The following is a 23,461-nucleotide window of genomic DNA, read 5'->3' on the forward strand; positions in this document are numbered from 1 at the left end:
ATTTTCATTTTTAGGAAGATTATGTGTGGACATCCTAAACGGAGTGCAGGAAAAATCATTTGTGAACGGAGGGAGTAATGTATAACAGTAGGTTAGCTGCTAATGTGCATATCCAAACTTCCATCATGAGCAAATGAAGAAATTGGTTTATTACACAAAAACATCCGTCGGTTTTATAGTCATTGCAATGTTCACATAATCCAACTTTGTCCATGAGTTTACTTCATTTCTTTTTAATTATTCTTCCCTATTTGGAATGCTTGAAAAGAGTTATTCAATTTCACACTTTGGTAATACAACCTATTTGCTCTTACCGATGATACAAATCATACAATGTTGCACCATATATTGGCGTCGTATGATTCGTATCCGAGGATTTGGCACTCTACTGATTTTGTCCCATACGTTGATACAATCAAAAGAACGTCTGGACGAATTTTCTATATATCATATAAAATTTTTAAGGATAATCTTTTGGCACTCTACATTTATACCCCTCTTTAACATGAGTAAAGAGACCATGTTCCAAAAAAATTGTATTAAAATCCCTAACTTTTAGTGGTTCGCGAATAAAAATCTCGCCTTTCCATGATTCCTAATAATTCGAACTTTTAAACTCATACTCTTTAATGAGCCCCGAGCGGCCGAGCCCCCGACAATTAAAAAAAAAGCCTATTGTAGGCTTGTAGCATATTATCTATCCATAGTCACAACTAATTGGTGTAATTAGCACATTATCTATCCATCAATAATTCTTTAAAAAAAAAAAAAAAAAAAACCTTCCCAAACCACCACCACCGACCTCCTCCCCCACCATCGCCGACCACATTCTTCTCCACCACCCAACCTAAAATCTCCTCCCCCCTCCATCAGCAACCTAACACCTAACACCAACACCCCTCCCTAAAAAAATAGGAAGGCAACTTGGGAAGTCATGTGATTAAGTGACTTAGATTTATGTACCAATAATAAGTAATCTCATAATAGGGTAGCCACTTCCTCCCTCTACATGCAAGTTAAACCACGTAACAGATATTAAACTGATAAGAACAGACACTACACTTGACATTAGCCCAAAGGCTGAGAAAGGTATGGTTTTCTTAGTACAAGTTACCTTTTTTTTTCATGTGGCATTGACCTTTTCCTTCACCTTTCTGATGTGGGATTATCAAACTTGAAAATGTCCGCATGGATACCTGGAGAAATTCACAGTCAGCAATTAAGATGATTGTACGAAGTAGATAACTCACATAATTATGTATTTGTTACAAGTCAAAAAGTGAGGGCACAAAATATCTCCAAGGATCATCACTTTCATCTTAAGCAATGGTTCATTCTCAGTTTGTCACACAAATCACATTTTATTTGCCATAACTATTCCAATTTAACCGGATGTATATCAGATAGCCCAAAATAGATAGAGACCATCTGAAAGTAGAATAAGGATCTCAGGATCTGCCTGTTGGGTGAAATAGCACTCAAGATGAAGAATTCAGCGACCTCACTGTGTTACTTTTCAAGTAGACTCAATATCTTACTATCTTGTCTACTCAAAAAGGTCTAATGTAACATGCATATGCTAGGTGGTACAACCCACCTTCTCTTAACCAAAAAAAAAAAAACATTATAACCCCCCTCCCCTTCCTTATTTTTCCCCTTTTGTAAGAAGGTCTAATGTAACATGCATATGCTAGGTGGTACAACGGTTGTATAAGGAAATAGGCGGTCAACTACATCATTAATTGTGATTGTCATCCAAGATGTGGTAAATGTTCAATTAAGCATCAAAGGCAAAAAATGGAACACTGTCACTTTGAATAAATAAGAAAAAAGAAAAGAAAGTCATTCTACAGCACAAATAAAACAATACGGCTAGGAGAGCATAATCCAACACAGTACTCACAGTGTACTCAACAGCGACCACTAGTAATCAAATTAGTGGATATGAAAGTTGAGAAGGAAGGAACACAGATTTTGTTTCTATATACACAATTTTTTATAGCAGACAATCAAGTGCTAATTTCATGGTAGAGAGCATGTAATGCAGTCAACAGCAAAAGAATTTTAAATCACTGGAGGGGGAAAAAAAAGGCAAAACACATTAAAAGTAGGGGCAAAAAGGTCAAAAAAAAAAGGGGGCCATACTATACTTCTCTTTATCGTTCCAATTTTATCAGATGTCTCTATACACTATTTTTCAGTAGACATTATAAACAGGGGCAAAAAGGTCAAAAAAATTTGGACCATTTCTCGATTTGTGCGTGTCATCCTTGCGCAGGGGCCATGCTAATCTTCTCTGTATCGTTCCAATTTTATCAGATGTCTCCGAAGAGACAATTTATAGCAGAAGCTTGTGTAATATAAACAAAGTGGTATCTTCATATTGTTTCAATGTGGGATATCCAGGCTTCACACCTAGTCCCCTTATATGGCCATATCAGCCTCCAATAACCAAGAAATTTGCATATCTCAAATTACCATCCCCTATCTTTTAAGTGAACTACTTTCTGAGTACCATTAGTACATGTTCCAAAACAAACCTCACCAACATTTCAAAAATTCTACGATCCGTCACCAAGTACTAGTGACTTTAAGACTATGCATTGCTAATTTATTTTTATTTTTTTGGAAATTACTTCAGAGCCATTCAGACAAAACAGAGCACAAGAAAATAGAATTGATCCGCCATGGAGGGGAAATTTGGCAATCAGGTTCACAACTCTGACATGAAACAATGCCAGCCATTCTGAACAGCTTGCGAAGATGACTCCCCATTTGATCTTGTTTGAAGTGTTTAAAACAAAGATGGATAAAATAAATTTAAAAACTGAGGTGTATACTATTACTTAAACATATTTAATGTGAACCAAATTTACACACATGTTGCTAGAATTTCATTCCATAACTTTGGTTTTCTATTATCATACTAACAACTCGTATAATATCCATCTATAGATTAGATGTTTGACAAGGTATGCTTAGGAAGTGCTCTCTATGCTCTTTAAAATTCTTCTTTCATACTTCAAGTGTAGTAGTAGTTAAGGACCCTAACTAAAGCGTTAAGCATACATAGTCCTGGCGTCCTACCATTGACAAAAACAGTTGTATACAACATACACAGGTGATGTCAAAATTGCTAGAGTAAATTTTAATAGCCTAACACCTCTAAAATTGTTTTTCAAGCCAAGTCATAGGGGTGTATTTAAGCCCGTGTAGTAATGTGATTCAAGGGCGATGCTCTAAGATCCAGGTAAGCAAGCTACAATAATGGAGTATCCCCTTTAATTAATTTAACATCATTGTGGGTAAATGACCCACAAATCAACTATTCTGCTGAAGTGCTGATAAAGACTTAATAACAGATACTAAAACTGATCTTACCGCCAAAAGAGAAAGAAAGCCATAACAGTCCTCTATCGAATTTTTGATCATTCCAGCCTCAACCACCGACTGTCTGTGAGAGACAGAGTCAATATTCAACATGTGGAATGATCTATTTCCAAATCAAAGATTAAGCCCATAATTTAACACAAACAATTTAGATGATTTCAGAAACAACTTTAAAAGATACAAATTAAACAATTAGTGCCTTTCAATACACACAGCTTTTGCGTAGTTAGGAGCCTACTTGTTTTTCATAAAGTAAAGCATTAAGAGCAGATAAATGGGACAAAAACAACTAGAGAAAAAAAATTTATTGCCACTAAGCACTCTCCAAAATTTAAAAAAAAAAAAAAAAAAAAAATCCCTCATCAAGAACTAGCAAAGGTTAGTGCACAACTACCACAACAGACAAGCTTGAGCTTTGACAATATTTCCAGTACAAAGCATTATCTTCATTTAATTAAATGAGTAACTGGAAAATGTTGTAATGGATGCAATCAAGTAATAAATGACAAAGAATGATACACAAATTAATGCATTTCACTAATAATGTGTTGGCTAAATTTAAAGAAACAGGAAAGAACAATCATTACGTCATCCACCTTATTGCAACTACAACTGATTAATCCTTGAGGCATATTAAGCATAAGGCTACAAGCCTACAGCCTACTAAGGCATAAATCATGTTTCTTTGAAACTAGAAATCATCGCTTGTTCAAATTGTAAGAAAAGATAAACCAAAAATCATGAGACCGGAAGCTAAGAATAAATCATCCTCAAACAAGCTAGGATAATTTACATTATATACTTTGTACTAGCCCCGACAAATGGTAAAGAATGATACCCTTGTCATAGCAATAGCCTTACCACCAGTTACAAACACTACATGTCTCCACATATCCAAGTGTCAAAGAATTGAGGAATTAGAACAAACAGCAGTAAGATAAATAAAATAGTTATAACATAATCACAACATTTTTTTTTTCTTTACAAGCAATAATCATCTAAAGTACTTCTACTCTCTAAAATACCACCGAAATAGGAATCAGAAGCTGAGCTGGCTGAATAAAAAAGGATATAGATGAAATGATTCTGTGCTCTCTTCAAAAACAAAAGCAGACCATCAACAGCCATAGACCATCAACAGCAGTAAGAAAACAAAAATAGTTATAACATAATCAAAAGCAGACCTTAACAAATTTTTAGCTGTCTATACTAATAACCTAGAATAAATAAACTCTTAACAAAAGGTTCACATTGATTATTCACAAAATCAGGAGTCGTATCTTCAGAGCATCAGACACAAGTACCACCCCATGAACCAGCCATAGACAAGGTACCAAACGGTAGACAAGGTTTTGAACTTCAATCCTCTATACCGCAATTGTCTAAACACCAAAATGGACCATTACATAACCAACTATATTGATCCCATTTTGAGGTTTTTAAGCAAAGTTTAAGGAAATTTGTTCATTGTCCCACAACAATGAAATAACAGAAATGTAAAGAACATCATAGATATAAAACAAAAGTGTAGAACATAAAGAAACATACTTACCTGGACAAGGTCTATGGGCGATCAAGAAGGCTCATGGCCTAGGTTGGTGGCCTCCATTGCACATTAGGAGGGGCACTAGCCTAACATCTTCCCAAGAGGAAGAGTGTATGTCATAATTTGTGATAGTGGGGGTCTGCGTCCGCGCAACCCCTGACCAATTATACTTCCAAAATTTAAATGCATGTTGTAATTTTTGTTACTGAAAGCCTGCTACTCAGATGATAAACAACACATTCTGCTCACTCCTGATTTTCATATAAAAACAACCAATAAGTCCAAATAGGCAATTGTAATGTAAATAGCCTAACATATATTATACTCATTATATGTCCACAAATAATTTTCCTGTAATCCTTTTCAGGATGTCTGCAAAAATATTCCTATTACTTGCAAATGAAAATTTCCTACTCAAATCATGTAAAGTAGATCCCTCTACTAACTCTCTTTCTCTTACTCTCACCCCCACCCTACTAAATTCCTTAATGTGTGCCAAAGCCTAACAGAAAGATTTTCATGGACACAGGGAGATATGATGAGTTGGCAAAGAAGCAAGTTGCTCCTACACATGCCTAATTGTGTCTAATTTTCTAAGGTCTATCATGTTTTACAGATTCTGTAAATGAAGGCTTCACTATGTTTGGGTCAAGTATATTTTTGCAATGACATAAAATTACATCTGTGAAATAATACATTAGTGCCATTTTAAATCTCCAAATTCAAAAGTAATTTTCTCAACGTAACCATAGTACAAACTCTAGCAATCTAGAGGAATCAGATGAATCTCTTTATTCATCGTTTTTAATTTTAGCCCTGATAGCCCAAAGTATACCAAGGTTCCCTTCAACATAAAAACTCAAAAGCAAAACAAAAGGTTCAGATATACTTCGTATTGAATATCTCCTTTTAGGAAAGAAAGAAAAAAAAGTGTTTGGAATTTGGATACATATCTAGGAAAGTAGGAAGTAGCATTCAACAAGTGGCATTGTCAGTCAATAGAGTCCTCCCAACTTAAGAAAGCAAGAGAAGAAATCTCTTGGTTTGTGGAAAAGCCACAATAGTTATATTCCTACTCTCTGAAATTATATTTCACAGATCACAAAAAGATACAAGGGAAAGTCACAAAAGTCCCACATCAGTCAAGAAAGAAGATCAAGCTCGGACTTTAAAGTATAAATAACAAAACCTGTTACAGTTAACTTCACGCAGCCATGCAGTGAGCACAGAGCGAACTATTCTTTCGCCTTTTACTAAAGAATACCGTGTGCTCGCTGCATTTAGTGGCATACGTTTATTTTTGGAGGGAGTTCCTTATTGGAGCTTCCCACAAGACCAGTGCAAGTTTTTCTATAGACAATTAACTAGTTAACTCTCCACCTAATTAGTTATCAAAGATAAAGAGGTGAATCTACATACGAGCACCAACTCAAACATAGAAATCAGAGTTATAAGCCTACTGTGATCACTTGCTGAAGTGATAAGCTTGTTTGTGCAACTTTGCAACAGTCTCAGAGGAATGGTGCTCACTCAAGGAAATTACAGGACCCTGGTGAAAAGAATGAGAGCCGGTAAAGTAATAACAATGTACCAAAAAAGTAGAGCTGATTTAAGTTATCCATCTATAATAAAAAGGGAAAATAAAACTCAAGTGACAGTTATTCAGAAAACACGCTTCAAGGTGGGTGAAGGAAACATTTTCAAAAAAAAAAGGTGGGTGAAGGAAACATAAAAATTCCAGAGAGAATAGGCATATATATTCTATTACCAACCCTTAACGTATAACAAAGCAGAACTCAAATCCTAGCCTAAATTCTATGCTATAGTTATAATTTCTCAAATTCAGGCAGATATCATATGAAGTGTAGTCGTGTAGACACAAGCTTGGATGAAGGAAGAGGGATGTGGTAGACACATATATGTATTACATTTATGATCAAGAGCAAAGTGTAAACAATTATTCAATAAAAACTTCTGGCTCCTGTACTTGTCAAGATAAATCGATAGGCCAAGAGACATACCCAAACCATAAGTAAAAGGGATTCAAAAGCTTTGAATTATAATCATTGTTCAACAAACTGACAAAGCACGATATTATATACCACCAGAACTGGTGTCTATAAGTGTTCATTGGCTAATGGCAGTAAAGATTACAGAACAATTACATTCTTTTCTTCAATAGATTCAGAACCAATCATAAGTTCATCACTCATAAGCACTCTACTATTGTAACAAGTTTCAAGATTAGTTAGGATAAACTAGCAAGTAGCAACACAAAAAACTATTTTGAACTTCGATTTCAATTTACAACTTTCTCCAATCATCACCATGAAAGGACATACTCATGTCGATAATGGAAAAATGGTTCAAAAATTTAACTTGTACAATGTAGTACAACAATTTTTTGCAAATATCAAATGCAGCATATCATTTGCTAATAAAGGCATTATAATTATTTTTACCTCATAAAAATACAATACTTTGTACCATCTCCGTATCTTTTTAGTTGCAACAAAACAATTTTTTTTATGTATCACAAATAATACTCCTTTGTTGCAACTAAAAAAAAAAAGGTAGCATTAAGTTATTTAATTGAGCAATTTCACTTGATTCCAAATATCCAATCGCCAATATACTTTTACAAATCGACTTATATAAGTCCACTAACATCTCACTCAAATTGCAATTTCCATTACTCTAAAAATAATGGAGTACTTCGTATTTCCTAACTACCATAATATAAACAATATTTCTATGGTCACATATATTAGAGCCTAGGCAAAAGGGGTAGTTCAAACCCAACCTTTTTTTTTTTTTTTTCTGACTTTTTAAGATGTATATGAACAACTAAACTTCTGTGGATATAATTTAAACTTAAATAATCCTAACTATTTTTTATGAGTTAGCGTTATCTAACTCATTTCTTCTAAACTTATTTTATACAACCCTCGTAACTTTGTTTTTTTTTTTCATGTAAACAGAAATTAGGGCCTGTTCCGATTTACTGAAAACAATTAAATTGAACTGAAGTGAAATGAATTCTTTATAATATAAGGAAAATAGGGACTGAACTAAAATGGAGCTAAGCTGAACGAAACAGGCCGTAAGACGAACTAAACACGACTTAAACCATTAGACCTCCTCCATAGTATAATTCAAACTAAAATAAGTAAAATACACAGAGTATATACAATTAAGAGAAAATGTAACGCATCAAAACCATAAATCACGATTTATAGCTTAGAAATTCGGACATTTCACGATCTTCTATCTTAGATAAAATAATCAACTATAACTGCATCCCATAATTTCACAAACTATGAAAAGGGTATTATTAGATCAACAAAAATAAATGAAACAGGAGAAGCAAAGGGATGGATTACCTAAGTCTTCTAGCACCGATTGATGCGTGGTAGTCCTGTTAGACAGTATAAAAATTGACAGAAATTTAACCCCAAATTGTGATTTATTTAAATTACCAGAGTGAAAAAGTTTACCTTGAAGTTGAACAAAAATAAAAGTAAAAAAATTTGAGAATCATCGTGGTTTACCGTGACTTGTCATGTCAAAATGTCAATGCAAAGCTCGAAGATTTAGGAGGGCAAGGAGTGCATTCCCAAAAATGAGAAGAAAAAAAAAATTGCTTATGAGTAAAATTTTGTGTGAAATTAAGACAAAAATAATTTATATTAATGAGTAAAGCAAAAATACTTTTGAGTAAAATGAAAATTGATTATAGAATGAGCACTTTTGAAGATAAATACGGAGTAGTAACTATGTGGGGTTTTAAGACAAGTAAAACAAAAAGAATAAAATTAGTCCCTAATATAGATAGAAAAATGTAGGAGTGTAATTAGTAAAAGTAAGAGAGAATGGTGGAGTTTTTTTTTTTTTATTATTTTTTTATTTATCATCGGTTGGATAAAAATATGATCACTAAAATGTTCCTAGGTTGAAAGAAAGAGAAAGTGGGTAGAGAGAGAACTAGGAAACTAAATTTTGTTCATTGTTAATAGTGTTATTCTAATAAGCAATAAAACATAAATTACTTATCTCTTGATGTATGAACCAAACTGACAGTAGCCGTGTCGTGGAAAACCACTAATCTAAAAGTCGATTCCGCGTTACCTCCCAGTGCAGTAGACTAGAAGCGCTTGCCCTCCAAGATAAGCACGCCTCTGGAGTTTATGTGCACTCCATAACGCGATTAACACGATTATCTTTTATCATACTATTACCTCAATTACTTTTGATAACTTATATGCCTTTAAAAAAATTGACTTAAACTAACATAACTTTTTTATTTTCCTTCAATGTATTCAACTCCATAACAAATTAGCTAGCAATTACAATTTCGTGTTTTTTTTTTAATGAATCAAACTAAGGCCCTGTTCTCTTACGTTGAAATTCAGTTCAATTCAGTTCAGTTCAGCTCAGCTCAGTTCAGTTCAGCTCCTAATTTCCTTCTCTTATAAAATATTCATTTCAGTTCAGCTCAGTTCAGTTCAGTTCAGTTCAGTTCAGTTAAGTTCAGCTGAGTTCAGTCAACAAGAACAGACCCTAAATCAAATTTATTTACGATTTTTTTTTCATTTACACCGTTGTTTTTAATTTCCATCTCTATGTTACTCTATACATTTTTTTTTCTATCAAAAACATATAACCACCTGTATTTTTCTTTATACCAAATTGAGATTGCTCTACTCTCTAGTGACAAAGTTTGTAGGGAATCAAACCCCACTAATGAGTAATGACACTTGAATTGAGGAATTCCTTACCCTTTGGCCCTTCCCCCACTTCTAAATAATCTTATACGTAGTATATAATTGCAGAGTCGCTTTAACGAGAATCCTCCAAAATTCCAATGTTCAACTCTCATGTATTTAGTGTTTTTTTTTTTTAAAAAAAAAAAAGAAAAAAATAACTACCAATCTACTACTTTATTTTAATTTTTTTTATCATTTTTTTTAAAATAAAATCAAAAACTACCCATTCACTATTTCCTTTTTGTTTTTTTTTTCAAGGGACTACTACTAATATTTCACTTTGTGGTTTTTTTTTTTTTGATACGTAGTATAACATATGACATGCATAAGCACGAGTATACATTTTTTTTTTATCAACAATTCATTATAGCACTCAAAATCCCTAACATTTCACTTTTTTTTTAAACACTACGTAGTAACATTTCACTTTGTTTTACAAGTATTTTTTTTGGTACATAGTATAATACAAAATCATGCATTAACACAAGTATACAGTTCATTTATTAACAATTCACTATATTACTCTAAATCTCCAACCCTTCAATTATATGCATTTTTTAGGGACTATCCTCCAAACATTTTCCACTTCTTTAATCATTTTAAAAAAAAAGTATAACACGTTTTTGTGCAACTGGCCTTAGAACAAAGTATGTAACTCCTAGAGCAAGACACTAACCCATGTGACATTAACAGAGTAACACGAGTAACCCCTATAACACTGAACGGGTAACCTCTATAACTTTGAAAAAGTAAACTCCATAATAGCATTGTTTGGCTACCGACATAAAAGAGTAAAACCCCATTTTTTGAGCTTCTAAGCAAAGCATAAAATACTTCCCTCGTTCTTTTATTATTGCACCACTTGTCTTTTTAGGGAGTTTCACAAATATTGCACCATTTCCTCTTTAGGAAAAAAATTATTTGTGTTCACACTTCAAATAGCCAACATAGTTTTACTTTTACACACTTACTTTTTAGTTTATCAATATGTCACATGGGCAATTTTGTATTTTTACCTTTCTCTCTTTTACTTTTTTTCCACTATCAAAATATTTGTACCCAACCCCTATGGTGCAATAATAAAAAAAAACGCCGAAAGTATCGTATTTCAATATAGCACAACAGGTGTCAGCACATTATTAATATGATTATTAATACTCATACAACAAAGCTAATTAGGATTCAACATAACCGACCAGTCCAAAATCGATCATTATAGCTCAAGTATCAATTACAACATTAAAATCAACTATCCATATTTTAAATTTTTTTTCTTTATATCTCGTGCATTTTGCACGGGTACACTCTTGTTTGTTAAGTATTTAAGTGTTAATCCGAATTTAGAAAAAGAATTTTGAGCCTAAAATAGGACTATAGGTAATAGCGACTTCAACTTCCATTTAATTCCGCGCCTAATCCATCATCTATAAAAAGAGACCTCCCGCCTTCCGGAGCACCGAAGAGCGAAACCACTCATCAGTCATCACAATTACAATTTCTCTCTCTAAAAACCTCAACCTCTTTCTCTTTCTAAATTCACACTTCTTTCAAAATCCATCAAAGTTTCATCTCTAATGCCGGAAATGTACGCACTCAAGTAAGTTCTCTTCCAAACTTCGCAACTAGAAATTCGCTGCAATAATAATATTATGATCTGAAGATCTTTTATATGAAATTTCATAATTTCAAATTTTGATACAGATCTGAAGAACAGAGCCAACAGTTGCAGCTTGTTCAACGAGAAGAAATCGAAGATGAAGAGGACTTGTTCGAAGCTATTGATAAGTGTATGATTAATGATTTTCTCTCTAAATTTATACCGATTCACTTGATTTTGGTATGAAATTTGAATTTCAAAAGAAATTGCCCAAGAATTCCAGTTGCATAAATTTGGAAAGATACTATGTTTTTCTAGCTGTTATTGTTAGTTTTGGTTGAAACCTGGCTTAATCGCTTAATTCATATAGATTTTTCTCCGATTTTAAATGAAATTATGTGTTTCTACTTTCGATTGCTTAATTAATTTTTATTATGAAATGCTTTTATATTTTCTACCTATTTCGCCTAATTTTTAAATTTTTTCACGAACGGTTATATTTCATAGCTCATACTCTGTATTGAATTTCCTTTGATTTTTCTCTTGAAATGCATACAAATTCAAATTTAGTAGAACTCCAATTACGTGCTTCAATAGTTGATTTGTCGTAAAGCTGAAATGTTTTTCTCGCTAAACGCTAAAAATATCGTATGATTACAGTCGCATAGATTTTAAAATCAGAATCAACAATCCAGACTTTATCGCTTAAATCTTCCTCAAATTTTTCGTTCACTTTTTTTTTTTTTTTTAGTGAATCCAGACTTTTACTCTTTAATCGCTTAATCATAGTTAAGCTGGAATGATAACCAGCAATATGTTTAGATCATCAGAATTTTTTTTGGAGTTCGTCTAATTTGAAAATAATTGCGATAAGTGCTTCATTCGTTCAAATTATTCGCAATTTTTGGCGTAATTTTTGAAAATAATACTTAATGTTCAGAAATTATCTTTCACTAGATGGCTAGATGCTTCAAGATGCCACTTGCATTGTAATGGCTTGATGATGCAGACGAAGAAGGTTTTCCATCATTTTATATTTGATATTCTAAATTTGAATTTAGAATTATACTACTCGTATTGCCTTTGAAACTTCTTAATATACCGTTTCTTTTTTTGTGTATGTGAAGAATTTGACTGGTATTAAAGGATTATCTGAGGCTAGAGCTGATATTCTGATAAAATATGCGAAGCTGCCAAGAAGATTGTGGTAAGTTCTCTGCAATGATGCAATCTGATTTCTCAATTATTCGGTCTGTCAAATTGGTTTCGAACCTAATCAAATAATGTTGTTAAGCTTTAATCTATCCAGAATTATGGTTACCTTACAGGAAGTGATGCTGTACTTTGATAAATTTTAAAATTATGGTTACCTTACAGGAAGTGATGCTGTACTTTGATAATCTGATTTCTCAATTATTTGCTCAAAGTAAGATCCTGTACTTTGATAAATTTTAAAATTCGGAATTTGAAAATATGAAAATTCCGTTAAGGACTATCACTTGTTCTTATAGATTTAAGTTTATAATTTATGAAGTTTATGCTCTTGATTCCCCATCCTACTGCTGTGGCAACATTTCCAGGGTTTTCCGTGTTTGTTGAATCATTTTTTGCTCAGAAAATGACTAGCTGAGGACTAATTTCCAAATATTTTTACTTCTTTTCTTGGTTTTAAGGCTACATTTTACTTTTTGATTGATTATATACTAGCATAAGCAAATTTAATTATGTTTACTAGTTACCTATCTAATTTTCTGGCCTCATGGCTTGATAATGATTCTGCTCAGCTCTGAAAAAACTCAGCTAGCACATACTCTATGCGTCTCAACACAGGTAAAGCTTCTATTGTATGCCAGATTCATGATCTTAAACATAAACAGCTAAATTTTGTAGGCATTAAGTTTAATCAGCATACTAAGAAGAAATAACCACTAGATTAGACTATATTTTTGTTGGGATTGCAATTTGATGAAAGTATTAAAGCGCTTTACAAGTTACAACCTCTGACTTGTATGGTTGTTAACAGTCAGGTTTTATTGTTTCAGTTAATTTGCTACTTTAGTCGAACATTTCAACCTTAGAATCGGATTTTCAGGAAACTGCAGGGTATTCATTGACAAAATTAGGATGATAGTGTACTTGTATTACTGAGTTTGTAAGTCGGTGACACATTGCCTCAGTTGCTTTTTAAAGGAAACAAGAAATGGTCTCACATGTTCTGTAAATGAAGGATAATTTGTCCATGCATGTGTTTGATGTAAACATGTGTTTTGATTTCCTTGAGGGTAGAAGTCTCAAGTTAAACTGGTAAAGTTTACTTGTTTTGCAATGCTTACCTTCAGCTTCTGACTAGCATGAGAGGAGGAAGTGGGAACGTTGCCTAAATCGACACTGAAGGAACTTTGTATTCTCTCTTGTCATTCTATTTAAATTTGTAGTACTGAAACAGATTAAAAATTGTGCAACTGAAGTACATTTAAAAATATTTTTCTCTTCACTGACTACACTACAGTCGACCAGATCGTATTGTGCCAGTTGCTGAAAGGTTTGGGATGGATGCTGCTGCTGTCCTAGACAATGTAAAAGGCGACCTGATGACCACTTAATTTTGTGTCTGAATTTTGTAACACATGATGATTTATTTTTATCTTACAATCTTATAGATCATATATGCACGTGCATATACGTATGAACATCAGTGCAACCTCCTTGGCTTGGCAGCAAAAGTGGCTGAGGAACCCTTCCGACTACTGGTGAGTACTCACAATTTTTTTTACCAGGAAATCCTCATGATATTCTTGGCTAACATCATATTTTCATTGAATTTTTTTATTGTAGATTTTGTCATTGCTCTATTCCGAATTTCCGAGTGGATTTCACAGGGAAGAGAAGAGCTTGCAGACTGACAGGTATTTTGTTGAAAGATATGAAACAAAACACTATCCAAGGCACACAAATATATATGTATGAACACTTGAAGGATCTCCTTGATGCAGTGAATATCTCATTTATTTCTATGCTTAGGCCCGGTTTGATTCACCTTAATTTTGCTGAACTGAAATTATTTTTACTGAACTGAACCTAATTTTACTGAACTGAAATTATTTTTACTGAACTTAAATTATTTTTACTGATTTTCTATTATAATTCTTCTTTAAGAAAACTGAATTTTACTGAACTGAACTTATTTTTACTGAACTGAAATTATTTTTACTGAACTGAACTTATTTTTACTGAACTGAAATTATTTTTACTTAATATTATTTTTTTAAAGTGAAGAGTTTAGGGCCTTAGTTCTATATAGTGACTGGAATTAAATTGCATTTTCAGCAAAAACTGGCCCAAATACTGTCTCGTTTGATGAAGTTTGCTGAAGAGTTCGACATTGCTAGCAGACATTCAAATCAATATATCTGTTACCAGAAAGAGCAAAGGAAAAGTTGCCAGGTTTTCCTACTGCCATCATATTAGTTTCCATAACAAAATATGTTTACACATTTAATGTCAATACAAAAGTAAAAAATAAAAGCAGTTTCCAAAACAACAATTATATAATTAATAATAAAGGACTAAAAAGGAAACAAAATTAAAACTTTACTTTAAAATTATACTCCAAAAAGGGGTAAGAATGCATGTTATTCTTATTTATCACACATTATTTAAGTAAACGAGTTTTAACCAATTGATATATATTTTTATTTTTTTTTTTAATTTGAAAACCAACCAGTTGATATTATAATTAAAATATTGCAAAGTAAATTAAGTCGAGGGAAAAGAAAGAAAAAAATTATTCGAAGTATTACATTGGGTGAACAATGAAGTCAACCTATGAGTTCTATAACGAAGCTATAAAATGGTTAAAACATGGTGGAGTAATACTAGTGGTAGCCGGAATTTTTGGGGTTATAATCCTTTGCTTCTTTTGTACGTGGTGTGCTGTTCAAAGGGAAGAGAGAAAGAAGTTAAAGAGGGATAAAGCACGATTTACTGCTATGTGGCAAGAATATCTACGTTCTCGACCGCCATCGATCGAGGAGGAACCACCACCACCTAATTGTGTTTAGGCTAGTGTTTCGTTAGAATCCTAAAAACTTAGCATTGACTAAGTTAGTACTCGATGCTCTTTTATGAAGGTGTCGTTTGGTTGACGAAAAACACATCAAAAGTCCACGAATTGAAATTTGTTGACGTTTGGTCGATAAATTCAAAATTTTCCACTTCTTACAAAGTGGAGGTGCTTTATTTTCTAGGGAAACTTAAGGGAAATCGAAATTCCCAATCGAATGATTAACCAAACCATTAAATTTTTTTCAAGAAATCCAATTACGAAATTGAATTAGCAATTCCTACTTTCAACCAAATGAGCCTACTTTCAACCAAACGAGTCTTAAATCAACAATTTGCTGGGTTCTAAGAGGTAGGGGGAAAAATCACTTTTGGGTAGTATCTTCAATCTTGTTTAGTGATAATAGAATTGTCAGTTTGTATTGTGAGTTTTTGGCATGTACGCCTTTGTTTAAAATATGTTTTCAAATTAATGTATTACCAATAGATTTATTTCAATGTTTACATTATTACGGAGTAAAATATTATTTTTATACGAGTAAATTATAGTTATTCATTATTGACAAACATGAAAAAATTTATATATTTCAAGTAAAAAGAAAACAATGTTTGTGTTTGATTCAATAATTGATTTTTTTGTGTACCTCTGTATTATTAAAGAAATGTAAGACTAACAAGATACCTCCAATCATTCCTTGACCTCCATTAAATTTCACTAAAATTATTTAAGTTCAAAAAAATTTGAAGAGAATCCACCCAAAGAAAGGGAGATGTTGTCTACAATTATCATTTACAATCATTAAAAAATGAAAACAAAATCAACAATTAAATTTATTACTCCGTACATTATTGGTGGGTCTTGATCAAAGAAATAGTTTTGTGTGAGTTTGAACTCAAGGTGAAACAGAGATAAGTTATTCAACATCTATATAAAAAATGAATTATTAGCATTATTATATTTTAACTTAAACCGCTACTACAATGATACATTTTATGTTTATGTTTTGTTAAAAAAACTTAAGGCATGTTCACATTTACTAAAGTGAGCTGAACTGAAATGAACTGATTGGAGCTGAACTGAATTAAAATGAACTAAACTGAGCTTAAATGAATATTTTATGAGAGAAGGAAATTAGGAGTTGAACTGATTGGAGCTAAACTGAACTGATTAGAGCTGAATTGAACTGAACTGAAATTAAGCTAAAGTGAACACACCCTAATCATATCCATACACTTGAAGTCGACCGAAGCAAATTAATAATTTTAGATACCAGATATATGTTGGATACTCCATCCGTCCCTTAATTACATGCATATTTCCCGTTTTCACGTGAATTAAGGAACTTAGAGATTCATTAAAACCCATGATTGGAAAGTACAAATGTGCATGTGGGGTTAGAAAGAGATAGAGAAAAAGAAAAGGTAGTTGAACCCTGTTCACTTTAGCTTAATTTCAGTTCAGTTAGTTTAGTTCAACTCCAATCAGTGCAGTCCAGTTCAGTTTAGCTCCTAATTTCCTTCTTTCATAAAATATTTATTTCAGCTCTATTTAGTTCAGTTCAGTTCATTTCAATTCAGCTCTAATCAGTTCAGTTCAGTTTAGCTCCAATCAGTTAAGTTAAGTTCAGTTCAATTCAGCTCAGTTCAGTTCAATTCAGCTCAATTCAGTAAATGTGAACAAGTCCTTGGTAACTATTGAAGAGATAGAAAGTTTGTGTTGGAAAATGATGTCATGAGTACAAAAAAACTCCATAAAGGAAATTGATAACAACTCATCAAAAAGAGGGTATATTGTCAAAAAGTACATTATTCTTTAAATAGAAATAAACATGTAATTTTGAAACCACAAAAAAAAAGCATGTAAATAAGGAGTAAAGGGACGCAGGGAGTACGATGTTCAATAATAATTGGACAATAAATAGTACGAGTACTGAATTAAATGTAACTAATTGAATCTATATTTATATTTTATCACATTATTTTTGTTTAAAATCCTCATTTATAATATGCATAATGACCCGGGGCATTACCCGGACCAAAAACTAATTTTATGTTGTATATGGAGTAATTTTTGAACAATTCGACTTTTGAAATTTAGATACAAGTTTTTGACCATTATTCATAAAAGTTTTTGAAAATTAAATTTCATATAAGTTATTCATCATCAAATGTTGGAATTTTATGAATTGGGTGGGTGGACTCATCTTGAAATGGACTCACTCAACATTTTGTGGGGTCTAATTGTGATTATACTAGTGTTTGTGTTTATATAATTTGTATTGCTTGTGTTTACCCTAATGTTGCTTTTATTACTCTATAATTATTACTTCCTACTTCTTTAAAATGAAAATGTCACAATACTTGCAACACATTCTATTTCGAAAGTTTATGTTGAAAGTTGCATTATTACATTATTACTCTTATTTTAAGCTCATTGGCCATTAAATTATACTCATACCAATCTTTCACCCTCATTTTAAGTGTATAATTATAACACTCCTTCCGTTTTAAAATACTTGCTCCATTTCTCCATGCGCGGAGTTGTAGGAGAAATTGGGGAAAGTAATACAATATGAAGATAGTGGGGTTAATGGAAGAATATAAAATTGTAAAAAACCAAAAGTAGTGGAGAGAATTTAAGGAGAGAGGATACGGGAATTAATATTGTTGAGTCCACTTAGTGAGAGAAATTAATTAATATTGTAAAAGCTTTATAAATAAGAAAATGGAGCAAGTATTTAAAAACGGCCGAAAAGAGAAAATGAAGCAAGTATTTAAAAACAGAAGGAGTATAAGTTAGACTCACTTTTTTAAAAAAAAACATTCAGTTCACTTTTCTTAAACACCTTGTAAAGAACATCCATTTTTTTATATCCAAAGAACATCTGTAATATTAATAAAGAACATGAAAATATTATGTAATGAAGATTATTTATACTACCTCCGTTACACGTTAAGTGCAACAAAGAGGCTTGCACACTTCCCAAGACAAAATATGAAAAAGTTGATTAGCAAAAATATGGGCTTCTAATTATGACAGAATTAGTAAATTAAGAATCTCAACCCGACCATCATTATCACCCACTGCACCACCACCACCACCCATGTTCGCCACCAACAACAACCGACACAACCACCAACCACCGAACGAACCATCGAAACCACCTTATCAACCACCGAAAGTACCATACCAGCCGCCGAAACCACCATACCAATGCACCACACTACCACCGAGATACAAAACCCTGCCTTAGACGGAGTTAGACCTACCGAAAACCCCGCCATAAACACCAAAAACCACCACCCACCCCGAAGGCACCACAAATCCAATTATAAAACCGGTCATAATCCCCCTTAATTCACCTCCCATATTTGCCAATTTTGCATTAGATTTGAGTTTCAAACTTAATCTTACTTTCCGATCCCCTTTCGCTTTTCAATTTCTAGGGTTTTAATTTCAAATTCGACAAGGGGGGCGGTGAAGGAGTTATGTCTTCGATAAGTGCAATTACTAGATATATCAAGGATCACTATTATGGAGATAATAAGTTCATTCTATGGGGTCGTCAATGTTTGATGCTAGATATGACAATTGATCTTTGGGCTAGCTTAATAGCCCAAAGCCTTATAGAATGGATCCTACAAGGTCACACATAAGAGTACTGGGTTAAACAAGTTAGAGGCCCATTATTGGGCCTCATGAGTTCATGACATACTATGTTGATTATTGGGCTTGGATAGTTAGAAGAGTCTAATGGGTTTTGGACTTGACATGGTTTTATTTCTAGATATGATCTATAAATATAAATCATGCCTAGGGTTGCATGACACAACAATTGACACACAGTGAATTGTCACACAAGCAACCAATTTTTCCAAAAACCCTAACTCTCTCTATCTCTACTCGGCCCTCTCTCTCTCTCCTCCCTGTCCGTACGGCCCTCCTCCCCGGGTGGCGCGTGTGGTGGTGCGTGGGTGGTGTTGTGGTGTGTTCGTGGCTTAAATCTCCGTTGAAGGTTGATTGAAGTGTTCAGTCACAACTAACTAGCATTAGTGGAGGTTTAATCCATGCTCGTGGACTAAGTAGAGGAATCACGCTTGGGGTTCTTTATCTCCCATTGTTCTTGCTCGATCGCACGTGGAATCACGCTTCAAAGGTACGATTATATGTTCTTTATGTGTTATGCATTAGATCTTGGGATTAGGTACTGTATGAATATGATTCATGTTTTTCCGCTGCGTAGTACCTATAATTCCTTACAGTGGTATCAGTTAGCCTATTGCATTTACGCATATTGACTATAATTCTTTGATAGTCCACAATTTTAATTCAATTAAGAGGGAGAATAATTTAATTATGGTTCAATTGTTATATTTAATGTTATTAAACTTTTGGAATCGATTAAATGTGATTTAATTATGGTCAAATAGCCATGAAGAGGACCGAATTAAGCCCTAGACCATTCAAAATTTTCGAACCCCCTAACCCTAAATTTCGAATTTTTCGAAAATCCTAGCCCTAAAATATGATTTTTGTGCTTGATTTTGATTTAATTCGATTTATTTTATGATTCATAATTTTAATCGGATTGATTTATGCATAAAAATGTTTTATGTATGATGATCAACTTAATTTTAGAAGTTAAAATTAAATTGGGATTAATTTTATAATGAACCCTAATTTTAAGATTGAATGTTGATTTAATTTTAATTTTTGGACTGATTTGATTTAATTTTAATAAATGTTATTTTAATTAAATTGAAAACAAAAATAAAAATAATAGTTTTGAGGCCGGCAGCCGCGGCTGGGTGGCGCAGCCACGGCGGCTGCCGACCTGGTGGCAGTCCAAGAGGGAGGGAGGGGAGGGCGGCGGTCCAAGGTGGTTGTGGGCAGCAGTGTGCAAGCGTTGCACGGCTGCTGCCACGGCTACCAGTGTTGCTGCCACGCTGCTGCCCTTGCGGCAGTGGCTGCTGTTGGCAGCCAGCCACCGTGGCTAGCTTCGGCTGGCCAACCACGGTGGCTGGTGTAGTGGTACACGATTTTCAAAAAAAAAAAAAATTGTTTTGAAAATAATTTCAAGATAATTATGAATTATTTTGGGATAAAATCAGTTTTATTTTGGATAAGATAAAATATTTTGAAAATATGATCTTTTATTTTTAAAAGATAAAATTGGTTTTATTTGGATAAAATCTTTTATTTTAGGATAAAATCAAATATTCAAAAGTTGTTATATTTGATATTATCCATATTTAAAGTTGTTAAATTGGTAATTATCCATAATCCAAGTGATTAATTTTGGATAAGATTTGTTAGGATATTATGAGCATATTCCAAAAGGATAATAATTGATTTAAATAATGTGATTATCCCATAATAAATTTTGGATATAATTGATTTAAAATTTTGTGATTGGCTAGTAATTAGGATAGAATTTCCTAACTTTGTTAGGATAATCTTTGAGGATAAATATGATTTATCTTTTAAGATTAAAATAAGATTTGATTCTATCTCATGACTAATTTAAAATATATGATATTTTATTGATAATGGTCATGAATAATATATGATATTATCTAATTGCATTAATTAAATATGAGATTTTTAGGAGCCATGTTTCCTTTACTGTGAACATTCGATGAGTGATTTATTATATGGCATTTTATAATATATGATGTTATATATTGCTATATAGACTAGTATGGCCCATAGATTCTAAATACGATATGCGCATCGTTTCGTATTTTTGTAATCTAAACACGGTCTGCGTACCGTTAAGTATTTTTGTAATTTATTTTATTTTATTTAAGTATTAGATAGAATAGAATAGTATTACAGGTTTTAGTTAATCCAAGAATCCATGGAGTGGAGGCCCAAAGGAGCAAGATGGATGAGATCCATGAAGGTTCAAGTGGGAGCTTTTGCTTTATTAGTTTTCTTAGGATTAAGGGGCCATACTATGTCATGTTTTATTTATGCATTAGTAGATTATGCATGTTAGATTTTATTTATGTTGTTTGATGATGCGCTAGAGTTCACTAAATAATCACAACATAATGAATCTAGGTCCCAGAAATATTGAGGTAGTTTTTCCAATCAAAAACCCGATGAAACCTTCGATATTTATGATGGGTCATGCCAAAGCAGGGTGTCATATTATATCTTAGGGGAGTGGGGGTAAAACAAATTTTACACTTTTGATTGGTTATACTCAACAAGGTTACCAAAAGAGTTTAGAACCTTGAAGCTAAGGGTAATAATTAAACATGTGATGGTTAATTATTCAACCAAGAATTACAAAGAGTTGTAATCAGTAAAGAGTTTACTCACCTTGAAAATGTAATAGTTGATGGTAAGGCCAAAGTCTGGTCAATTATTGCACAAATAAAGGATCTTGGAATCATTCTATTCAATAGGGATCAATTAAATTGAATGAATGTTTTAAAGTTGCCAATTTAATTCGCTTATGGCACTTTAAATTTTATTAAACATAATTGAATTTTGCGTTTACTTACAAGTAACATGTCGCTCTAATTTTACTATTATATATAATCTCCTCGATTGAAAATAAAGTTGAGAAACGTTCTCAAAAGTTTAAAAGATAATCCATAAACCTATATTCCAATTTTGCTAAGATGGTTCTAAAAGGCAAGTTTTAGAAATCCATGTCACATGTCTAGAGTTGGTTTTATTCAAAATGTTTGAGTAAAATGCCAACACATCTTCATTTTGAAAAGTGTTTCAAAGGGATATAATGAGATGGGAGGTACAAATCCTCTAAAAGACAAGTATAAAAGTCCAATAAAATCTCTTATCTTCAATATGATTGAATATAAGAAAGTGATTGGAAATCTCTATGATCAAAAGTTGATCAAATGACGCTATTCTTCATCCACTTTATATAAGAGTTAAATAGTTGATTAAACTCTATTATAAATAATGATTGAATAGACTTAGCAAAATCATGAAAAGAGCTTAAAGTAGTTAAGCAAAGCATCATTTTGAACCTAAGAGAAGTGTTCTAAGTGGCTCAAATGGGAAAGGTTTAGGAATATATGAGGATTGCATTAAGAAGTTATAGGCCAAGAAATGCAAACAAGTTGCTACTTCTCAAACCTAGAACTACTTACATGCTAAAAGTTGTTATGAACAACAAATGTTTCAAATTAAATGGACTAATTCCAATTGATTAGAAACTACCTCATATAGTTGGAAGGTAAAAGAATGGAAATGTTCCAATTTAAGAAGTATATTATAGAAATTGATTTAGCACATTGCTACTACTTCTTGGACATATGATGTCTTGTTTAGTTCTCTCTCATCGAGAATGAGGTTGAACTAAATGAAGAAGTATGGCTAAGGGAGAAATAAATCTACAAGTTTAGAAGCAAATGTTGCTACTTCACAAGTAGAATCTACAAGTCTGGAAGCAAAAGTTGCAACTTTACAAGTAGAACCTATATTTCACCTTACCTTGTTATTGGCTAGAATTAAATAAATGTTATTCATTCCTGCCATCATCAAAACACCATTCAATGTTAGTACTGACTAAGCATCGAAGATTCAAAAACGTGGAATAAATGTTATTCTATGCTTCATTAAGTCATAATGTGTTTTGAGTTGCTAAATAGGTTCAAAGTTCTATATGATAGAAATAATTGAACCATTTCTATAAATGAATTGTCTCTAAAATATCAAATAATTCGAACAAAAATGAACATTGCATGCGAAAGATCCAAAGGGATGGACTTTCAATATCATTAGATTATGAATCCATTGATATATGTAATTATCATTCTAATTTGAAATTTTGACAAAATCACCATTTAGAGAAATGATGATGTGAACTCAAGGTCGAATACATATTGATGTAAGAAAACCAAAGGTTCAAAGACTAGAGACGCACAATAAAACTTCATTTGTGATATGATCACTATTTATGCTTAGTTGAAGCATGGAAGTGAAAATTTTGAAAAGTTCAAAATGTTCAGTATGAAGTTCAGTATCAACTTGACAAGATAATGATTACATTACAATATGATTGTAATTGTGAAAATTTAAGTCAAGACATATACTTGGCAACACATTCAAAATATTGC

General features: G+C 32.6%; 2 long non-coding RNA genes across 2 annotated transcripts; one reads left to right on the forward strand and one right to left on the reverse strand.

Moving 5' to 3' along the window:
- Nucleotides 1-741: 741 nt before the first annotated feature.
- Nucleotides 742-2,732, reverse strand: LOC110683687. Its single transcript, XR_002503659.1, has 2 exons — nt 2,245-2,732; nt 742-1,196 (listed from the first exon to the last, which is right to left on the reverse strand). It is a non-coding gene; the product is annotated as an uncharacterized LOC110683687 (long non-coding RNA).
- Nucleotides 2,733-10,996: 8,264 nt separating this feature from the next.
- LOC110683795 lies at nt 10,997-15,801 on the forward strand. The gene is made up of 8 exons (XR_002503675.1): nt 10,997-11,299; nt 11,404-11,489; nt 12,257-12,317; nt 12,427-13,875; nt 13,960-14,049; nt 14,135-14,205; nt 14,627-14,743; nt 15,243-15,801. It is a non-coding gene; the product is annotated as an uncharacterized LOC110683795 (long non-coding RNA).
- The last annotated feature ends 7,660 nt before the right edge of the window (nt 15,802-23,461 follow it).

The sequence above is a fragment of the Chenopodium quinoa genome, unplaced genomic scaffold, assembly GCF_001683475.1.
Source record: "Chenopodium quinoa cultivar QQ74 unplaced genomic scaffold, ASM168347v1, whole genome shotgun sequence".
In the NCBI taxonomy this organism is placed as follows: domain Eukaryota; kingdom Viridiplantae; phylum Streptophyta; class Magnoliopsida; order Caryophyllales; family Amaranthaceae; genus Chenopodium; species Chenopodium quinoa.